We start from the raw sequence: 15,625 nt of genomic DNA, 5'->3' as shown, positions 1-15,625 counted from the left end.
GCGCCTCTTTTGTCTAGTTTTGCAATAGGAGAGAAACTATCAAAAGAATGAACAATGGCAAAGAAAGCAATAATAAAAATTCCATTTTTTTCAACTAACTACATAATGAAATCATTACCTGAAAGGATAGTCTGTATGAAATAAGCAAAATAGATTTCCATGAATAGCTTCAATAGAACAGAGGGTTTAGATGAAAGATTAAATCCAAAGTAACAAAAATAGGAATTTATGACTGTTGTTACATACAGTTATTACTGTCAAATTTTCGTTGACAGCTTTTGTATTGCATTTTACCCTGACAAAGAAATTTTGGCAAAATGTGAGGCAGCCAGCAGCTTGTGAAGTGATATTAAGCTCATAAAAAGTTTGAGGCAACTACATAATGCAAGCAATAAACAGTTCCCTTTCTTCCACAAAAAGCACAGCACATTTTCCCACATGGAATATGATCTTTAGTAAGTTGACACCTCAACCTATTGGCCTCAATACATCACATTAAAAACACCCTGCAAGAATGGGGACATTTTGACTTTCTGGTATGTGTATCAATGGTAAAGGGGCATTCCCTACTAATGACATTTGTGACATTAATGACGTTCATCTTCTTTAAGAAAAATCAAATCCTTTGGTCACTTATTTAAGACTCATTTACATTTGTTGAGATCAAATCTAAAGTAGACAACATTTGATTCCCATAATATCACATTCTACTAGTGAAATGCAATTATTCTTCATTTGCTTAGCTAAACCTAACATGTTTCAGGTTCAGTGATTTTATCCAGAATTTACATTAGCATTCAACCAGCAAAAAGAATCCTATATCTCTGAGATCATTTTTGCCACTCTGAATCAACTTCCTTATAAGTTAACTTATAGTTATTCTCCTTATGCCTTTCGGTGTTCCTTGGAAATTTCTGAGATGTTTCAGATACTTTAACTTAGAAATGGCATCTATCTTAGCTTTCTTAAAAAAGGACATAATTATGCTTCATAAGTGGCATCTGTGTTGGTCATGATTTTCATTTTAAGTTTATACCAAGAAATCAATGAAATATATTTTAAGGATATTCATTTTCCAAATTTCTATGATGCCACTAATTTGCTCTATATCTTCAAAGAAGTAATGTTCTCCAACTAAAGTTTCCTCTTGTCAACATTTTAATGCCAAGGGCAAGATACAATTTCACTACTTTCTATAGTCCCTGCCCTTCTCAGAACTACCACTTCAGTATGTATGTATGCTATAAAGTGCAATGTATAATGTATTAGGCAGTAATATAAATTAATAGATTCTTATGTTTTCAATTCCATCTTATATCTTCATCATTTATATGTACTTATTTTAGAATTATTGATAAAGTGTTATTTTAAGTTCTCAAAAGGGGATGCTGTTTATTGTATTTGCTTCTCCCAAAGTAGATTACCTCATGGTTTTTGAAATTTGAATTTTGGATCCATGCCTAGCAAAGAATTTTCCATGGGAATCATTTCCACCACTGTTGAGAATATGCCCCTCCAGAAAATATTTATTATCTACTTCTGTCAAGTGTTCCACTAAACATCATAATGAGGGTTCCTATGTAATAAAAGATAAATTCAAATCCCAAACTCAAAGTGAAGGAAAGCCAAGAACAATTTTTGCTTTGTTTTTGGCCTCTGGTGATATCTCTTACATGCTTGTAAAATCATGAAACCTCTTTCATGCTTCCCTATTTTGTTTCATTTGGAATTCCCACATATTTTATAGCTGGTAGATTGTTAGATCATCTAATCTATCACACTGTCAAAAAACAAAACCACCAACCATCAAAAATTACATGGCTTTGTTTTCTAGGTACTTTCTTACTATCAGTTTAATTACAACTTACTTTACCAGCTTAACTACAAACAAATTATTCTGAACAAACAATTATGAAATTATAGGCAAAGCACATCAAAGCATCTCATACTTGGATCAAATTAGTTAAATGATATTTTTTTTAAAAGCCTCCAGTCCCTCAATGGCACAATCAGATGGCTTCCTACAACATCAAGACACCAACTCAGATGCCTGACAAACTGATTCATGACAATTTTAACTATAACTTCTGTGGAGTTACAGATATCAGTTTATCATCTTCCACTTCCCCTGAATTATAAAGGTTAAAGTAGAAAGATAGCTTTCAGAGATACAGTGTTCAGTATGAAAATATAACTTAGAAGAAACTAAGCCCTTCACTATGACTTGATAGTCCAATGAAGGTCGATCAGCCCCCCAAAAATATTTCCCCCGTTATATGCACATGACTTCTGTTTCCAGCCTGAATTAGGGTCATACTGAGTTACATGCAAAATTGTTATCATTATCTCCCAAAAGCTGCAGCGAAAATACCCCAGTCCCTTTGGAATGTTCTCTTCAGTCTCTTCTTCACAAGATAAGTTAATCAGCTTTATTTAGAATACAGTGGGTGTTCTCTCACCAGTGTGCGCAAGAATTACCTAGGGAGCATGTTAGAAGCACAGATTCCCCTGCGCACCTCCACTGCATCGCACGTGTTCTGATCAAGTTTAACAGCATTGAGCATCTGTAGTTTGATTTAAAAAAAAAAAGACAATCTAACTTTGGGGAAATTAAATAGCAAGCTGGTAGGAAAAAGGAGTGCAGGACAATTATAAATACAGGACAGCTGATAGATTCCTCTGGAGGGGAAACCAGCAAGGGATGGAAAAATTAAGTTGAGACTGATGGCCAAGGCCACTATTCACTACTGAGTACTTTGTTGATGGGATGGACAAAGTGGGTGCAATATTTCACTTTCTTTCTCTTTGCACAATTCTTTGCAAAGAAACTCCTCCCACTCAGCCTCTCTTCCACTGACAGTACACCATTATGACTGTCGCTGTGATAGGTGAAATAATGTGGTCCTCTGTCACTCTGATAGGTGGAATAACGAGCTCCCCTGGGCAAAGAGTTCCATGTCCTAATTTGCAGAACCTCAGAACTTTATCCTACATGGAAAAACAAGCTCTGCGGGTGAGGGTAATGGTTTTGAGATGGTAAGATTGTCCCAGACTGTATGTGTGATGGGGCCCAAAGTAATGATGAAAAGCCTTATAAGTAAGAAAGGATGTGGAAAGTCAGAGTGAAAAACTTAGACAAGTGGAAACAAACATTTGCAAAGCAGATAACATCTAGACGTTGGGAGAGGTCAAGAAACAGACTTTCCTCTAGAGCATTCCGAAGAGCCCAGCCAATGTCTTGATGTCAGACCAGTGGAATACATCAGACTTCTGTTCTCCAGATCTATAATAAGATAAATTTGTGCTGTTTTAAGCCACTAAGTTTGTGGTAACTTGTTACAGTAGCCTTAGGAAACAAATCCTTCTAACTACCAAAGGCGCTTGACTCTATGCAAAACAATATATTGATGGTCCTAAAACTGATCTTTTGTTCAGGTACCAAATGTAAATCACAGAGATAAAAATCATATGCTGTCATAAGGTTGCAGGCCCCAGAGCTATGTGATCAGGCAGAACTGAAGGTGGTAGCTAATTTTTCATTCATCTGTGTATTTTTAAATAAGCAGAAAATAAAAAAGCTCTTTTGCAGAGAAAGAAGTAGAATGGGGCCAGTATTCAGAAAGAAGCAAAGAAACAAGGGGTTTCCATGACTCCATCTTACCCAGAAACTTTCTTTTTATTTGAATTCTTAGGATTTTATTCCTTGACACAAAATGGTCTGTGACTGAGACAAGGAAACTGAGAAGAATGACTTTGATGATTCATTTTATGTCTTCATTTACTGAGCTACAGGGTTCCCAGATACCTAGTTAGACAATATTTTGGGTGCCGCTGTGAGGGCGCTAGAGGGTGAGATTCACATTTGAAACTGAACTGAATAAAGTAAATTGCCCTTCCCAAGGGAGAAGGGCTCCATCCAGTCCACTGAAGGCCCAAATAGGACAAAAAGAAAAGACACTATTCTTGCCACCCCTGCCACCTTAAAGCTGAGGTTGAAGTTTCCTCTTTCCTTACTATTAGGTCTCCTGGGTCTCCAACTTGCCAACTGCAGATCTTGGGACTTCTCAGCTCTCATCATCACATGAGCAATTAGATGATAGATAGACACATACATACATACATACACACATACATATGTACATACATACACATACATACATAGATGATATAATTTTGTAATTTTACTATGACCAAAAATCAGGGGTTGGATACTTTATGTTTAGAAAGAGGTTTAAGTTTCTCACAGTTTTCCAGGCTGAAAGTCCAAGACCAGATGCCTCATCCGTTAGGCCTCTGGTGAGGGTCTGATGAGAGACGGCATCAAATGGCAAGAACACGTGCAAAAGAGATCACATGGCACGACAGGACACGAAAGAGATTCAGGAGTCAGGCTTACTCCCTTTATAACCACCTGCTCCCATAAGAACTAACCAGAGTCCTACAAAAGCTACATTAATTCCTTTTAAGGAAAGCCTCCGTTTCAACGACCTCCCACCTTCTTCTCGACCTTACCTCTTCAAGGTGCCACCACTTCTCAACATCATTGACTTTGGACCAAGTTTCCAGCTCATGAAGCACTGGAGAACACATTCACAGCAGAGTACTAAGAAGTAAATGGTGCTGCAACTCCAAATCATTCCTGTACACAGAGAAACCTGAAGAAATGGGGAATACATACATAGGGAAAGAAGTACTTCATTTCCCAGAAAAACCTTCTGGAAAGCCATCAGGCAAAAGAGATCTAAGTGTTGAGTGAGACCTCTCTGAGACACAGAAATGAGGCTCTGTGAAATGGTCCCAATACCACCAAACACTCTACCCAGTCCTGCTCAGTGTTCCATTGTCAGGAGTGAGAACCAGGGTGATCTGTAGGGAGGGTTCTGTAACAGTCCTCCATTAGCAGGAGTTACGAGAGCTTCAAGGATACAGGGACATTGTGACAAGATGGAGAGCTGTCAGGTCCTTTTTTGGCATTCAGTGGTTGGTGTTGAAGGCTTTCATCTAAGAATCAGACTGTGGTATGCAGACACTAGCAGGCAAAACTACTTGAGGATAGATTAGATGATTGTTCCAAGTTCTTCATTCATTGCTTCCTTGATACAGAATTATATGCTTCCCCTTTTCTCTGTGTTCTTGCAATACCTCCCTCAGAGCAAGATAAGTGCATTTCCTCTCCCTTTTGATATTTCAATGGCCAAAGTCATTTTCCTGGACCAAGCAGTGGTAGCAAATATGCTCCAGCCAAGGCTTCTAACGGGTAGGAGAGTTTGGTATTGTTTTGCTGTGCTTCTGCTATGTACCAGAATATGTCTTGGGTGACCACCAGACCAAAGAGAAAGCGAAAACATGAAAACTCCACCTTGAGACAGCCTCAAACAGCTGACACACATGGACAAGAGAAATAAGAGAGTGGATGCCAGGACTTAAGGTTGTTCATTCTACACAACATTTTTGTAGAACCAGCGTGACTTACTGAGAAGAGTAAATTCAGCAGTTGCAGCAGCAGAGGTGTGATGTAGCTCTACGCTGGCTGCAGGAGGGAGGGCTTTCTCCTCGGGGTGATTTGTACCTGGCGAGCCTGTAAAAAGCATTCACTTCAATATTCCTTCATGGGTTATGCCAAAGTGCTACTACTTCCTGGAGAACTGAGGAGTGGAGGCCTAGGGGACAAAGAGGAACATCAACTCTACATTTCTGCCAGGGAAAAGCAATTTTTACTTATCTTCTAGATTAAATACAAACATTATTCCTTCTGCGTGGCCTCTCTCTGTTATCAAGATGCTCAGCTTTCTTTGTGATGCAGGGTCCATATCACTGCTGCTGTTCTTACCTGGATGCATTATATATTTATTTCTGAATAATCTGTCTCACATGCTGTAGAGTTTTGAAGTCATGGACTCATTTTAATCTCTTCTTTTCCTCATTGCTTAATAGAATATTTATAAAATATTTATTGGTTGTATAAATGAATGTATGCCTGTGCTCTAATATCCTTATGAAAGTAGTTAGCAAACCTCTTCTTATTTGGCAATTTAGTGCATGGCCCAATTTAGTGCATGGCAAAGGACCAAGCTAATTTTGCCACATGAACCAATCTAAGCATTGCCTTCCATGGATCAAGATAATATATTTGAGCTTGTAAAATGTCATCTCCTAAATCACTGAACCAAGGACACAAGGAAACTTGGCTGAGGACTTTCAGTCATCTGTAGCTATCTCCTTCTTTGTATTCTTAACTCAGGTCACAACTAATAGTTTTGGAGGTGAGAAGACTGCACAAAGTGATGGGTAAATCACAAGACTGTCTTCATAAAGGAGGGCAGAATATGGACATTAAATACCTCCTCCTTAGCTCTGTTTGCTCAGAGTCTGATTTATTTGTGGAAACATAAACCTAAAGTTAGGCGTGAATGCGGAACTATTTCAGAAGATTGCCCTTCTCTCAGCTACTCTTTGGCATTAGTACATAACGAATTTATATTCTCCTTTATCTTTTGTGTGGATATCTGTCATTTCCACTAGATGCACAGGGCACTGAGAATTGTGATCCTGACTTATACTTCTTTGTATGTCCCCACCTCACGCAGTGTTTGCTATAGACCAATGCTTACTAAATATTATTCATGGTGATGATTATAACAAAGCTCATGACCATCTTCCTTCATTGATATGCATGTAAAACCCCATATCATGAGGTGGAACATCACGGAAAATGAGGTTAGAAAGGGGGAAGTTTCAGGTCACGTTTCATGAAAATTAATGTCGACTTGAGCCTGTAAAAATTGAGATCCATGATAGATTCTAAAATAAGAAATCTCTGTGATAGCAGTGAGGCACTCCATTTCAAAATCCAACATCTGGCTTGCTTCCTGGTTCCAGACAGATTAGTTTTATCTTCACACAGATACTCTCCTTTTCATACAGACAAAAGAAGAAAAGAAGCAGGCAAGGGCAAAAAGCCAAGAGATCATGAAAATTATAAAAATTATTAATATAAGCTCTGAGTACTTATTATGAAGCTTATAAAAATGTACAGTAGGCAAGTAGTCTATTAAACTAGTTTAATAGGCATTATAATGGTAGACCAACAAAAGAGAGAAGGGAATGAGACAGACTTTCTCCTCAAAGATGACAACCTTGTGAGGGAAATAATATTAAAAATCATTAAAAAGTAATTACTTAATTGTAATTGTGCTGGGTTTTATTAAAGAAAAATTCAAGGAGCCCTGATAGAGACTTACAAAAAAAGAGAGTCCAGAAGTCTTCTTTGAAAAGGTTACTTTTAAACTAAAGTTGTAGTTGGCCATAAGAACACAGATTTTCTCAAGCACAGAAACTTGCTTGTGTTGTGCTTTAAGAAGGAAGGTGCTGAATAGTCTCAAAGAAATAAAAGATTTAGTGTGACTGGAACAGAATGAGTTAGAAAAAAAATGGTGTGAGGCAGGGATGTGGGTACAGCAAAATCAGCTCATGCAGGTGCTGTGAGCCACCCTGAGAATGCTAAACTTTATCCCCAAAAGAAGCGACACTATGGAGAATTTGAAACAAAGGAGTGATGTAGACAGAATTATGTGTGTAGGCGTGTGTATGTGTACATACACAGCTATATACACACAATATACACATATACACATGCTATAGGTTTTGTTTTTAATTTTAATATCACTGTGCTTTCAAGGAGAGCAAAAGTAAGTAAAGAAAAATAGCCAGAGGAAATTGCTATAGTCCATAAAAGATGATAGCAATTTGGACTAGAATGGAAAATAGGGGTGGGAGTTGAGGAAAGAGATCAACATAAGAGACTAACAGAATTTACTACTTAATCTGACATAGGCATTAGAGGAAAGAAGATGAGGATTTTCTGGCATGATTAAAGAAGTAGATGGCAAACATTGGACAAAATGCAGGTTTGGGCAGATGTGCAAGCCATGAAGAGCTGTTTTTTTTATTTAGAGGGATTCATGTGGCTATTTTAAAGCTAGGAAAACTACCACAGGCAGGAAAATGCTGATGACAAAGATACAAGAGGATGCTCAAAAGGAAATAACAGTTCTAAAGAAGCATAAACCTTCCAACAAGAAGCTCCCACCCAGGGTGTAAGACCAGTTAAGTGCATGCAACAAAGAATGCTATACCATGTAATTTTCTTTTTGCAACTTTGTGTCCAACCTGTTTAGCTGCTATGCTATGTATGTATTTAAGTATGCTATGTATTTTTCTCTTAGTAACTTTGTGTGTTTACCCTGCTTATCTGCTCTGGGGATTCTGATTACTTCAGCCAGAAAATGAAGAAGAAAAAGGAAAATGTAATATTTAGCTTCAAACATATAAAATAATTTTTTTTCCTGCAAAAAGACAATACACTTAGCAGTGAGGCTTTTCCAAAGCTGAAAGGAATTTTCTATACTATTTATTCCCTTCTTTCACATATTAAGAGATAGACAAGAGGAGGAAAGAGTTAAAGGTCGTCACTCACAGAGAGACCATGGGAAGAAGAAAGAATCAGAGGCAAATAGAAAAATAACTTCACAGCAGATATGACAAAGGAGCAAAATATGGATAAGCAAAGAAAGGGCCCGGGTTCCATGCTCTTATGCAGCTCTGAACTGTGCGTGGGGAGATGGGACCACATGTCTCTGAGGGAATGCTGTGGAAGGTGGTGGAAGACCAGGCTTCAGAGCTGCATGTGGGTCTAAGAAAGAAACTCCTAGATAACAGAGGTCTGCAGATTGAACTGCGTAGCCCAGGTTCCCAGACAGACTGTAGATCATTTCATGAAGCCAGTGAGGCTGATATTGACCCTGAAGCATCAGAAAAAATTACCAGAAGAACACAGCAGATATTGCAGCATCTTCCACCTGCACTTGTAGAGATCAGCAGAGCACCAGGAATAAGACCAATTGTGTAGCAGAATTCAGCAGCCCAAGCAGAAGTCTAGAACAGCCAGAGGCAACAGAGATCAGCAGGCCTCCAGACAGTGCTGTCCAGACCTACAACCTTGTCTAGCAAACACAGGGAGGGAGAAGAGAGCCATCCCCTACCTCCCCTACAGATGCCACCAGCAGGGAATCCAGAATCCTAGAAGGCATTTACTTACTTCATCCAAATAGAGCAGTGGACAGTGATCATAAGGTCAACTTCAGTAAGGAAAAAAGAAACTAACTGTCTAATGTACTTCTGAGTGTATGATTAATAAAAATGACACCCCACTCTATGTATAAATAACAATGTCATTACCTGAAAAATGTCAGGTGCCATGTGAAGTGTGTAGTTGAAAGGCTACAGCATTTTAGAAGACAGAACTGAGACACAGGTTAATTATCCCAGAGGAAACTGCATTTATTACATCCCGCAAAAGACCAAAGAGGACAAAATGAGCACCCCTAAGGACAGCAGGGCCAGAGCTCCATGTCCACAGATACACCATGGCCTCAACTTCCCATCTCCGCTCCCAATCACCCCTGCACACCAAAGACCAGGGCAACTCCAGAGTGTACTCCCAAACCCTATTCACTTGGTGGAAAAAAATAGCCAGTTGAGCTCTGAAGGACTAGAATCAATCCTCTAGGAAGGTCTTCTGCATTCTTAGGTGGGCTATAGAGAGCAGGCATGAATAGTTATAGTAATGTACTTATGCTAATAGATAGCCCAATTCTTAAGGAAACCCCCTTTTTATGTCCAGTGATATGGTGGTGAATGTTTAACAACCAACTCCAGGGACAGGAATAAACTAATCTGTAGCATTTGCAGAATTCCATAATATAAATATTGCTACCACGGCCAGTTCTGAGCTACAATATGACTTCAACTGGCTCATAAAATTTCCTCCGAATTTAATAATTGGCTTTCACAGGCCAGTAAAACCTAGCTCAAGAACGCCAATGTGACCTAGTTAAGGAGGCATGATAGGGCATTGTCTATATCAAAATCTAATGTGAGGGGGCCCCACAAAGTGGTGAGCTTTTGCCTACATGTCTACCTAAGTAATATACACTGTGAGCTTCACAAGGATGGCATATGAACAAGTAAAATGTCAAGCTGCATTAAATCACATAAACTTCATTCTACTAACCAGTCTTCTATTTTTAGTTAAGCTAGCCTGGTCTGGGAAACAGATTTCCCTTTTACTTGAGCTTATATTGTACAAGGTAATTTCTTTTTCAGCTGTGCAAGGAATCAGAAATGAACAGGTTACTTGTTGCAAGCACAGAGAAGCCCTCTGGTGGCTCACGTTTGAAAGTCGAAGTCACTACTGTGTGTTCTTTTGTCCCTTCCTTGCCAAGGGGGCCAAATTCCAAATTCTGTATTAAAATACCATTAAGATAAGAATGGCCTAACTGTTTCTAGTAGATTTCATCGTTAATATATAAGACTTGTCCGTTTATAAATCACATAATGCTGCATCATTCCAAAGATTAGTTATAATAGCCTAAAGAAACTTTATTATAAACATCAATATCCTTTTAAAAAATCATTATTTAGAGTGCTAAAAAGGGAGAAGAGGGAATGTCTGTTCACTGGATAGAATAAAAGAAATTACATTTAAAAGAACACTGAGAGGTTTCTTTCTTTGGAAACAAGGTTTCACTACATAGTTCAGGCTGGCCTTGAATTTGCTACGTATCTTAGGCTGGCCTCAAATTCATGACAATTCTCCTGCCTCAGCCTCCCGAGTGCTGGCATTATAGGTGTGCACCACCACACCCAAAAATCCTGAGGTTTTTATACCATGTTTTCTAAGTAAGATTAAACCAGATGCTTTTGAGAAAGAATTTGAAAGAGGAAGTGTGAAAGGCTTTATTAGTATCACTGTAGACAAACATAATCTATTTCTATGGCTTATTACCTGTACTACTTTGCCAGTTTGGAATTTACTGTACCTGTCATTTGTAACAGGAAAACAAGCAAAGGTTTATTCACTTTGTATAGTGTTGAAGATTTAGGAAGAAACGGGGCAAAACAAATCAGCATTAATTTTACACTCAGAAAAAACAGATGTATACACTCTATTGAAACATAATTTCAGCAAATTCTGGTAAAATAGAACAGAAAACTTTTTCTAATCAATATATATTTATTACAATAGTGCTGTGAGATTAGTCTTACTATAATCAAAAATCTGTCATAGCTTAAAAGATCTAGAACATAATACTTGTTCTATATTTCTAGATGCACAATAAGAACAGTATTTTTATTTGTCTATGTGAATCAGCCTTATGTTTTTCTGGATGACCAATGATGACTGCTGTTGAGTAATTAGAATTTGCAATAAAAGGGCCGGGGATATAGCTCAGTGGCATAAGCACCTGCCTGGTAAGCGCAAGGTCCAGAGTTCAATTCCCAGTACCAAAAAACAAAAAAAAAAAAAAAAAACAACCAAAGAATTTGCCATAAGAGGATCTTATCTCATTGTTGGAGTGGACTGTAATTGCTGGAATTACTTGAGGTCCTTTCATTGCAAGTATCAAATACTAACTTTGGCCAAGTTAAGCAGAAAGGGAAATTATCAGAAGGTTTTGGAGAATGCACAGAAGTAATAAAAATGTTAAAGAATCATGCTTAGATGTTAGGTTATCATCTAAGATCAAATAATCCCAACTAACACTTATTTCCTCAAAAAACTTTGCTGAAGATTTGAAGCAACCTCAGGGGACTAACTTGGTCACATGCCTAACCTTTGCCTAGACTGAAGGAGTTTCTAAGGGCCCCTCAGCTCCCTTTGCTTGCTTCCCAAGATTTCATACAGTTGGTGGAACGTAATTCCCAAAAGAAAACCAGTATTGCTAAGAAGAAGCAGCTAAAACAACAAAGATCCACTGCACTGCTTATTCAGTTTTGTTCTGTACCATCAATAACTCCATCAACATCAGAAAAGAATAACCACCTCTCTGGGTCTGCTTCTTCTTTTGTAAAATGAGAAGGAGGTATTAAATGACTTCAGGCTTCCTGTATTTCACATTCAAGATTATGACATAGGCAGGCCTAGAAGCTACCTTTGGAAAACGCTTCCCTCTAGGGACCTTTCCTAACCTTTCCTATCCTTGGTCCTTGCCATCCCTCCCTCTCTGCTTTCTCAGACACCAGAGAACACCTGTAGCCTTCCAGACCTTTATACTGCCACTGCTGGCTCCAGAACCCAGTGGATCTGACCTGGAGGACAGAAAACTCAAGTCCCTTTCTATATCACATATGCAAGGTTAAGTTACATTGTCTGAAGTATAACCTTTCCTTCACCAGAAAAGTAAATGCTCCTCCTCACATATGCCACAGTTAAGAATAAGACTTTTTGCTTTACTTTATTTTCAGTTTAAAATTAAGTTCTGAAGTTGCTTTCACAAAATAAGAATTATTTATTGAAACAAAATAAAAGCCTGGTGCTCCATCTAGAGGACATTTTGCATTTTCTAGTTTAAGGGGCTAGGGGGCTTGTTACAAATATCTAGTCCTCCACTTCTTGCTATGGTAATTCTACCAACAGTTTTATAAAACTCCACAATGTGAACTGTTGACTATGTAAGTAATTTTGCAGTGTCTTTTCTTAGCTAGTTGGGTTCATACTGTGTGTGCACTGTCCTTACTTCTGAGTTTGATGGTTTAAAACACTAAATTAAAAAATGTGAAAACCACTTACTAGTTTTAGATCATTCTATCAGTTACCAAAGATCTTCTGTTGAATTTATTTATTGAAAGTATAAAACACCAGACAAAAACATAAATGTTATTTTCCACTTAGAGACCTATCTGTTAAGAGAATGTGTTATTTTCGTTTTTAGCAACAAAAGCTGCAGTTAGGTAATGCTGCACAGCGTCTTGGAGAAACTGGCCTTTTGTGTAAAATCTAGGACTGTATTTTGTTTTCTGAAGGCAATGTTACCAGCGTGGAAATTCACATTAGTCAAACAGAGTTCACACACCTCTCTTTTCCCATGAAGTCCTGTGAGAAAGTGAGGTCATTTGTAGAGAGCAAAGAAGGATGGCCTTGGAATGAGGCACTGAGAGAGAATTCTGTGGGGAAGGGTCTCTGTGGCTGACTGGGACTACGGCCACATGGGCCAGGGCGCACAGATTGTAACCAATCCGGGCTGGACAGACAGGGTCACGACCTTCCCAATACTGCACTGCTTTGTCGGAGGTAGACCAGCAGCGCAGCAAGGCCTGTGGGAACAGAAACAATCACTGAGCAGAAGGTTTTGCTGTAGGGTCCAACTTGTCATCCTTGTCTCATCAAAAAGTTCACATATGTCCTGTGGGTATTCAAGAGTGACAAAGTGATGTATCTAAATTTTAGAGATACACAAGGCAGGGAAGTAGATTTTTCCCATAGAAGGAAAGAACAAGAGAAATAGAAAAAAAAAAAAAAAAGAAAGAATAGAAAAGAAGCAAGGAAAGAAACAGTGGTCAGAACAAGTCCCCTTGCCTCTTTCACTATCAATCTGCTACATGCTGTACTCTTGGGAAGGAATTCCCGTTCCTCTAAGGAATGAAAAGCCTAGTGACTTTTATTCAGATATGGAGGTCTTAAAAGCAAATCTGAATGAGATCTCACTGAGAATTCCTTCAGTAAAAATGTAAATCCCATGGAATGCACGGCAGTACGCAACTGGCACAGAATTTTCCCACTCCCTTTCTTGCCGGGTTCGCTAAGATCAAAATCATTTGCAGAAATTCTCAGAGCCCGTAAACAGCAAAGCTGATACCCAGTCATCATTTTTTCTATTACAAAGTGCTCACTAGGAAACCACTTAATACCAAAGCCTTTGCAGAAACGATTGTCAGTAAAAATCTCAACACCCCGTCTCAGGAAGAAGTCAACTGTTTGAAAGTTACATTTTTATTTTGAAGGAAAAATAACAAACGGAACAAAACCTCACAAAACGTAACCATATTTGGTTCTTTTCAGTAAATGTGAATATATTAAGAAACACATTACGTAGGTTTTTTTTTTTTTTTTTTTTAATTCACTCAGCTCTTCCCTGCCTTGTTTGAAAACAGTATCTGGGCAGTGTCCAATAATTTTAGAGCCACAATACAAAACATATTTCAGGATGTTTTTTGGCCAGATCTGGTTAGCCTGGCAGGTATAACGATAGCGTCTAAGGCCTGTGGACTCCGTACCCCTGCGTCTCCCAGCCCTCTTCTCTGAGTCACAGAAAGCCTGCGAATGGAAAGACTGCCTGTCTGCATGCACAGGCCAGCTTTCCGTGAGCCGCATGCTGCCTTACCAAACACCCTCCCCTACCCCAGCCTGGGAAAAGCATGAACTACAAAGTAAAGGAAGAACTATTTTTAAAAAGGAACCACTAAGAATACTAATGCTAAACAAAACTTGGATTCACTCTCAAAATGAGACGCCAGGGTTTACTTTGCCTGTGGTTTTGGCAAAAGATAATCATGAACAGATTCTTCCCAAACTGCAAACATTGATTTAAGGCTGATGAAACCCTGCAATCCAAAGAGAAAGGTAGATTTAGTTATTTTGTATGCTTCTTGGAATTTCTTTTATTACTTTTAAGCATTAAAATATTTTACAATTATACTAGTTGAAGTCTGCATTTTACCTCACCAAAAAGTCCCTTTTGTATGTCCATTAAGATGCAGGGTGTACTGTTTCCAGACAAATGATCCAGCAAATATCACTACATGCACACGGCAGCCTAAGAAGTCACATCCAAAGATAGCCTCAATGAAGATAATTGCTATAAGTGCTATTACTTGCTCAAGTAAATCATAAAAATAATAGCATTGCTGTATGACCAGCTTAAAAAAGTGAAGTTCATAATACTTCAGCCAGATATAAAATATGGTGCCCCAAGATTGTATGACCAGCTGTGAAGAACCAGGCACAGGAGACTCTGTAACCTATTTCTCCAATTTCCAATCATCCAAGCTACACTGGGGATCTAGTCAAGCCTCAGAAAGAAATAGAAACCAGTTTTTGATAAGTCTTTTCCTTATAGTCAGCTGTTTCTTAACCTTCCAGAATGTCCTTCCTTATTGCTTGCTGGTATTTTAGTTTCACTTCAAATTACTGCTCAGCAAAGAAGACCATCCTAGGAGAAAGGTAGGGATCTCTATACCTGTTACCTCTGTGAATTATATGATCCAGAAGCATCCAAGTGATTGTCATACCTGGCCTGTACATTTAGAGTCACCTTAGAGAGCCCCAACACTGAAATCCTTCTCTCCAGACAAGGGCTCCAAACATTAGTATTCTGTTTTTTTAAGTTTTCCAAGTGATTCAGACCAGTTCATGGTTAAAGATACTCTCTAGTTAACATTAAATAAGTTTTACAATCAGTTCATTTCAGTCTTCCAGGCAAATATATTTTAGTTTTAGAAGCCCCCTTCTAAAAAGTGGATTAATACTAAACAGTTTTTGCTAAAAGGGACAGAAGAGATTAAAGAAGAAAAGTAATCTGACTTCACTCTTAGGGGACTTAATCAACTTCCTATCTACTGGTCTTGGTCAAAGACTAGATTCTCCTTGTTTTATGTAGAGGCATGCTTGCTATCCATGCTTAAAAGAAAACAAACATTAAGTTAAAGATATTATTGAGTAAAAAGATTATTCAACTGGGATTCACAAAATCTGGATCATGTTTAGCAGTTAATAGTTGTGGGACAT

Source organism: Chinchilla lanigera, unplaced genomic scaffold (assembly GCF_000276665.1).
Source record: "Chinchilla lanigera isolate Chin_1 unplaced genomic scaffold, ChiLan1.0 scaffold00004, whole genome shotgun sequence".
NCBI classification, from domain to species: domain Eukaryota; kingdom Metazoa; phylum Chordata; class Mammalia; order Rodentia; family Chinchillidae; genus Chinchilla; species Chinchilla lanigera.
This window is presented reverse-complemented; position numbering follows the sequence as displayed.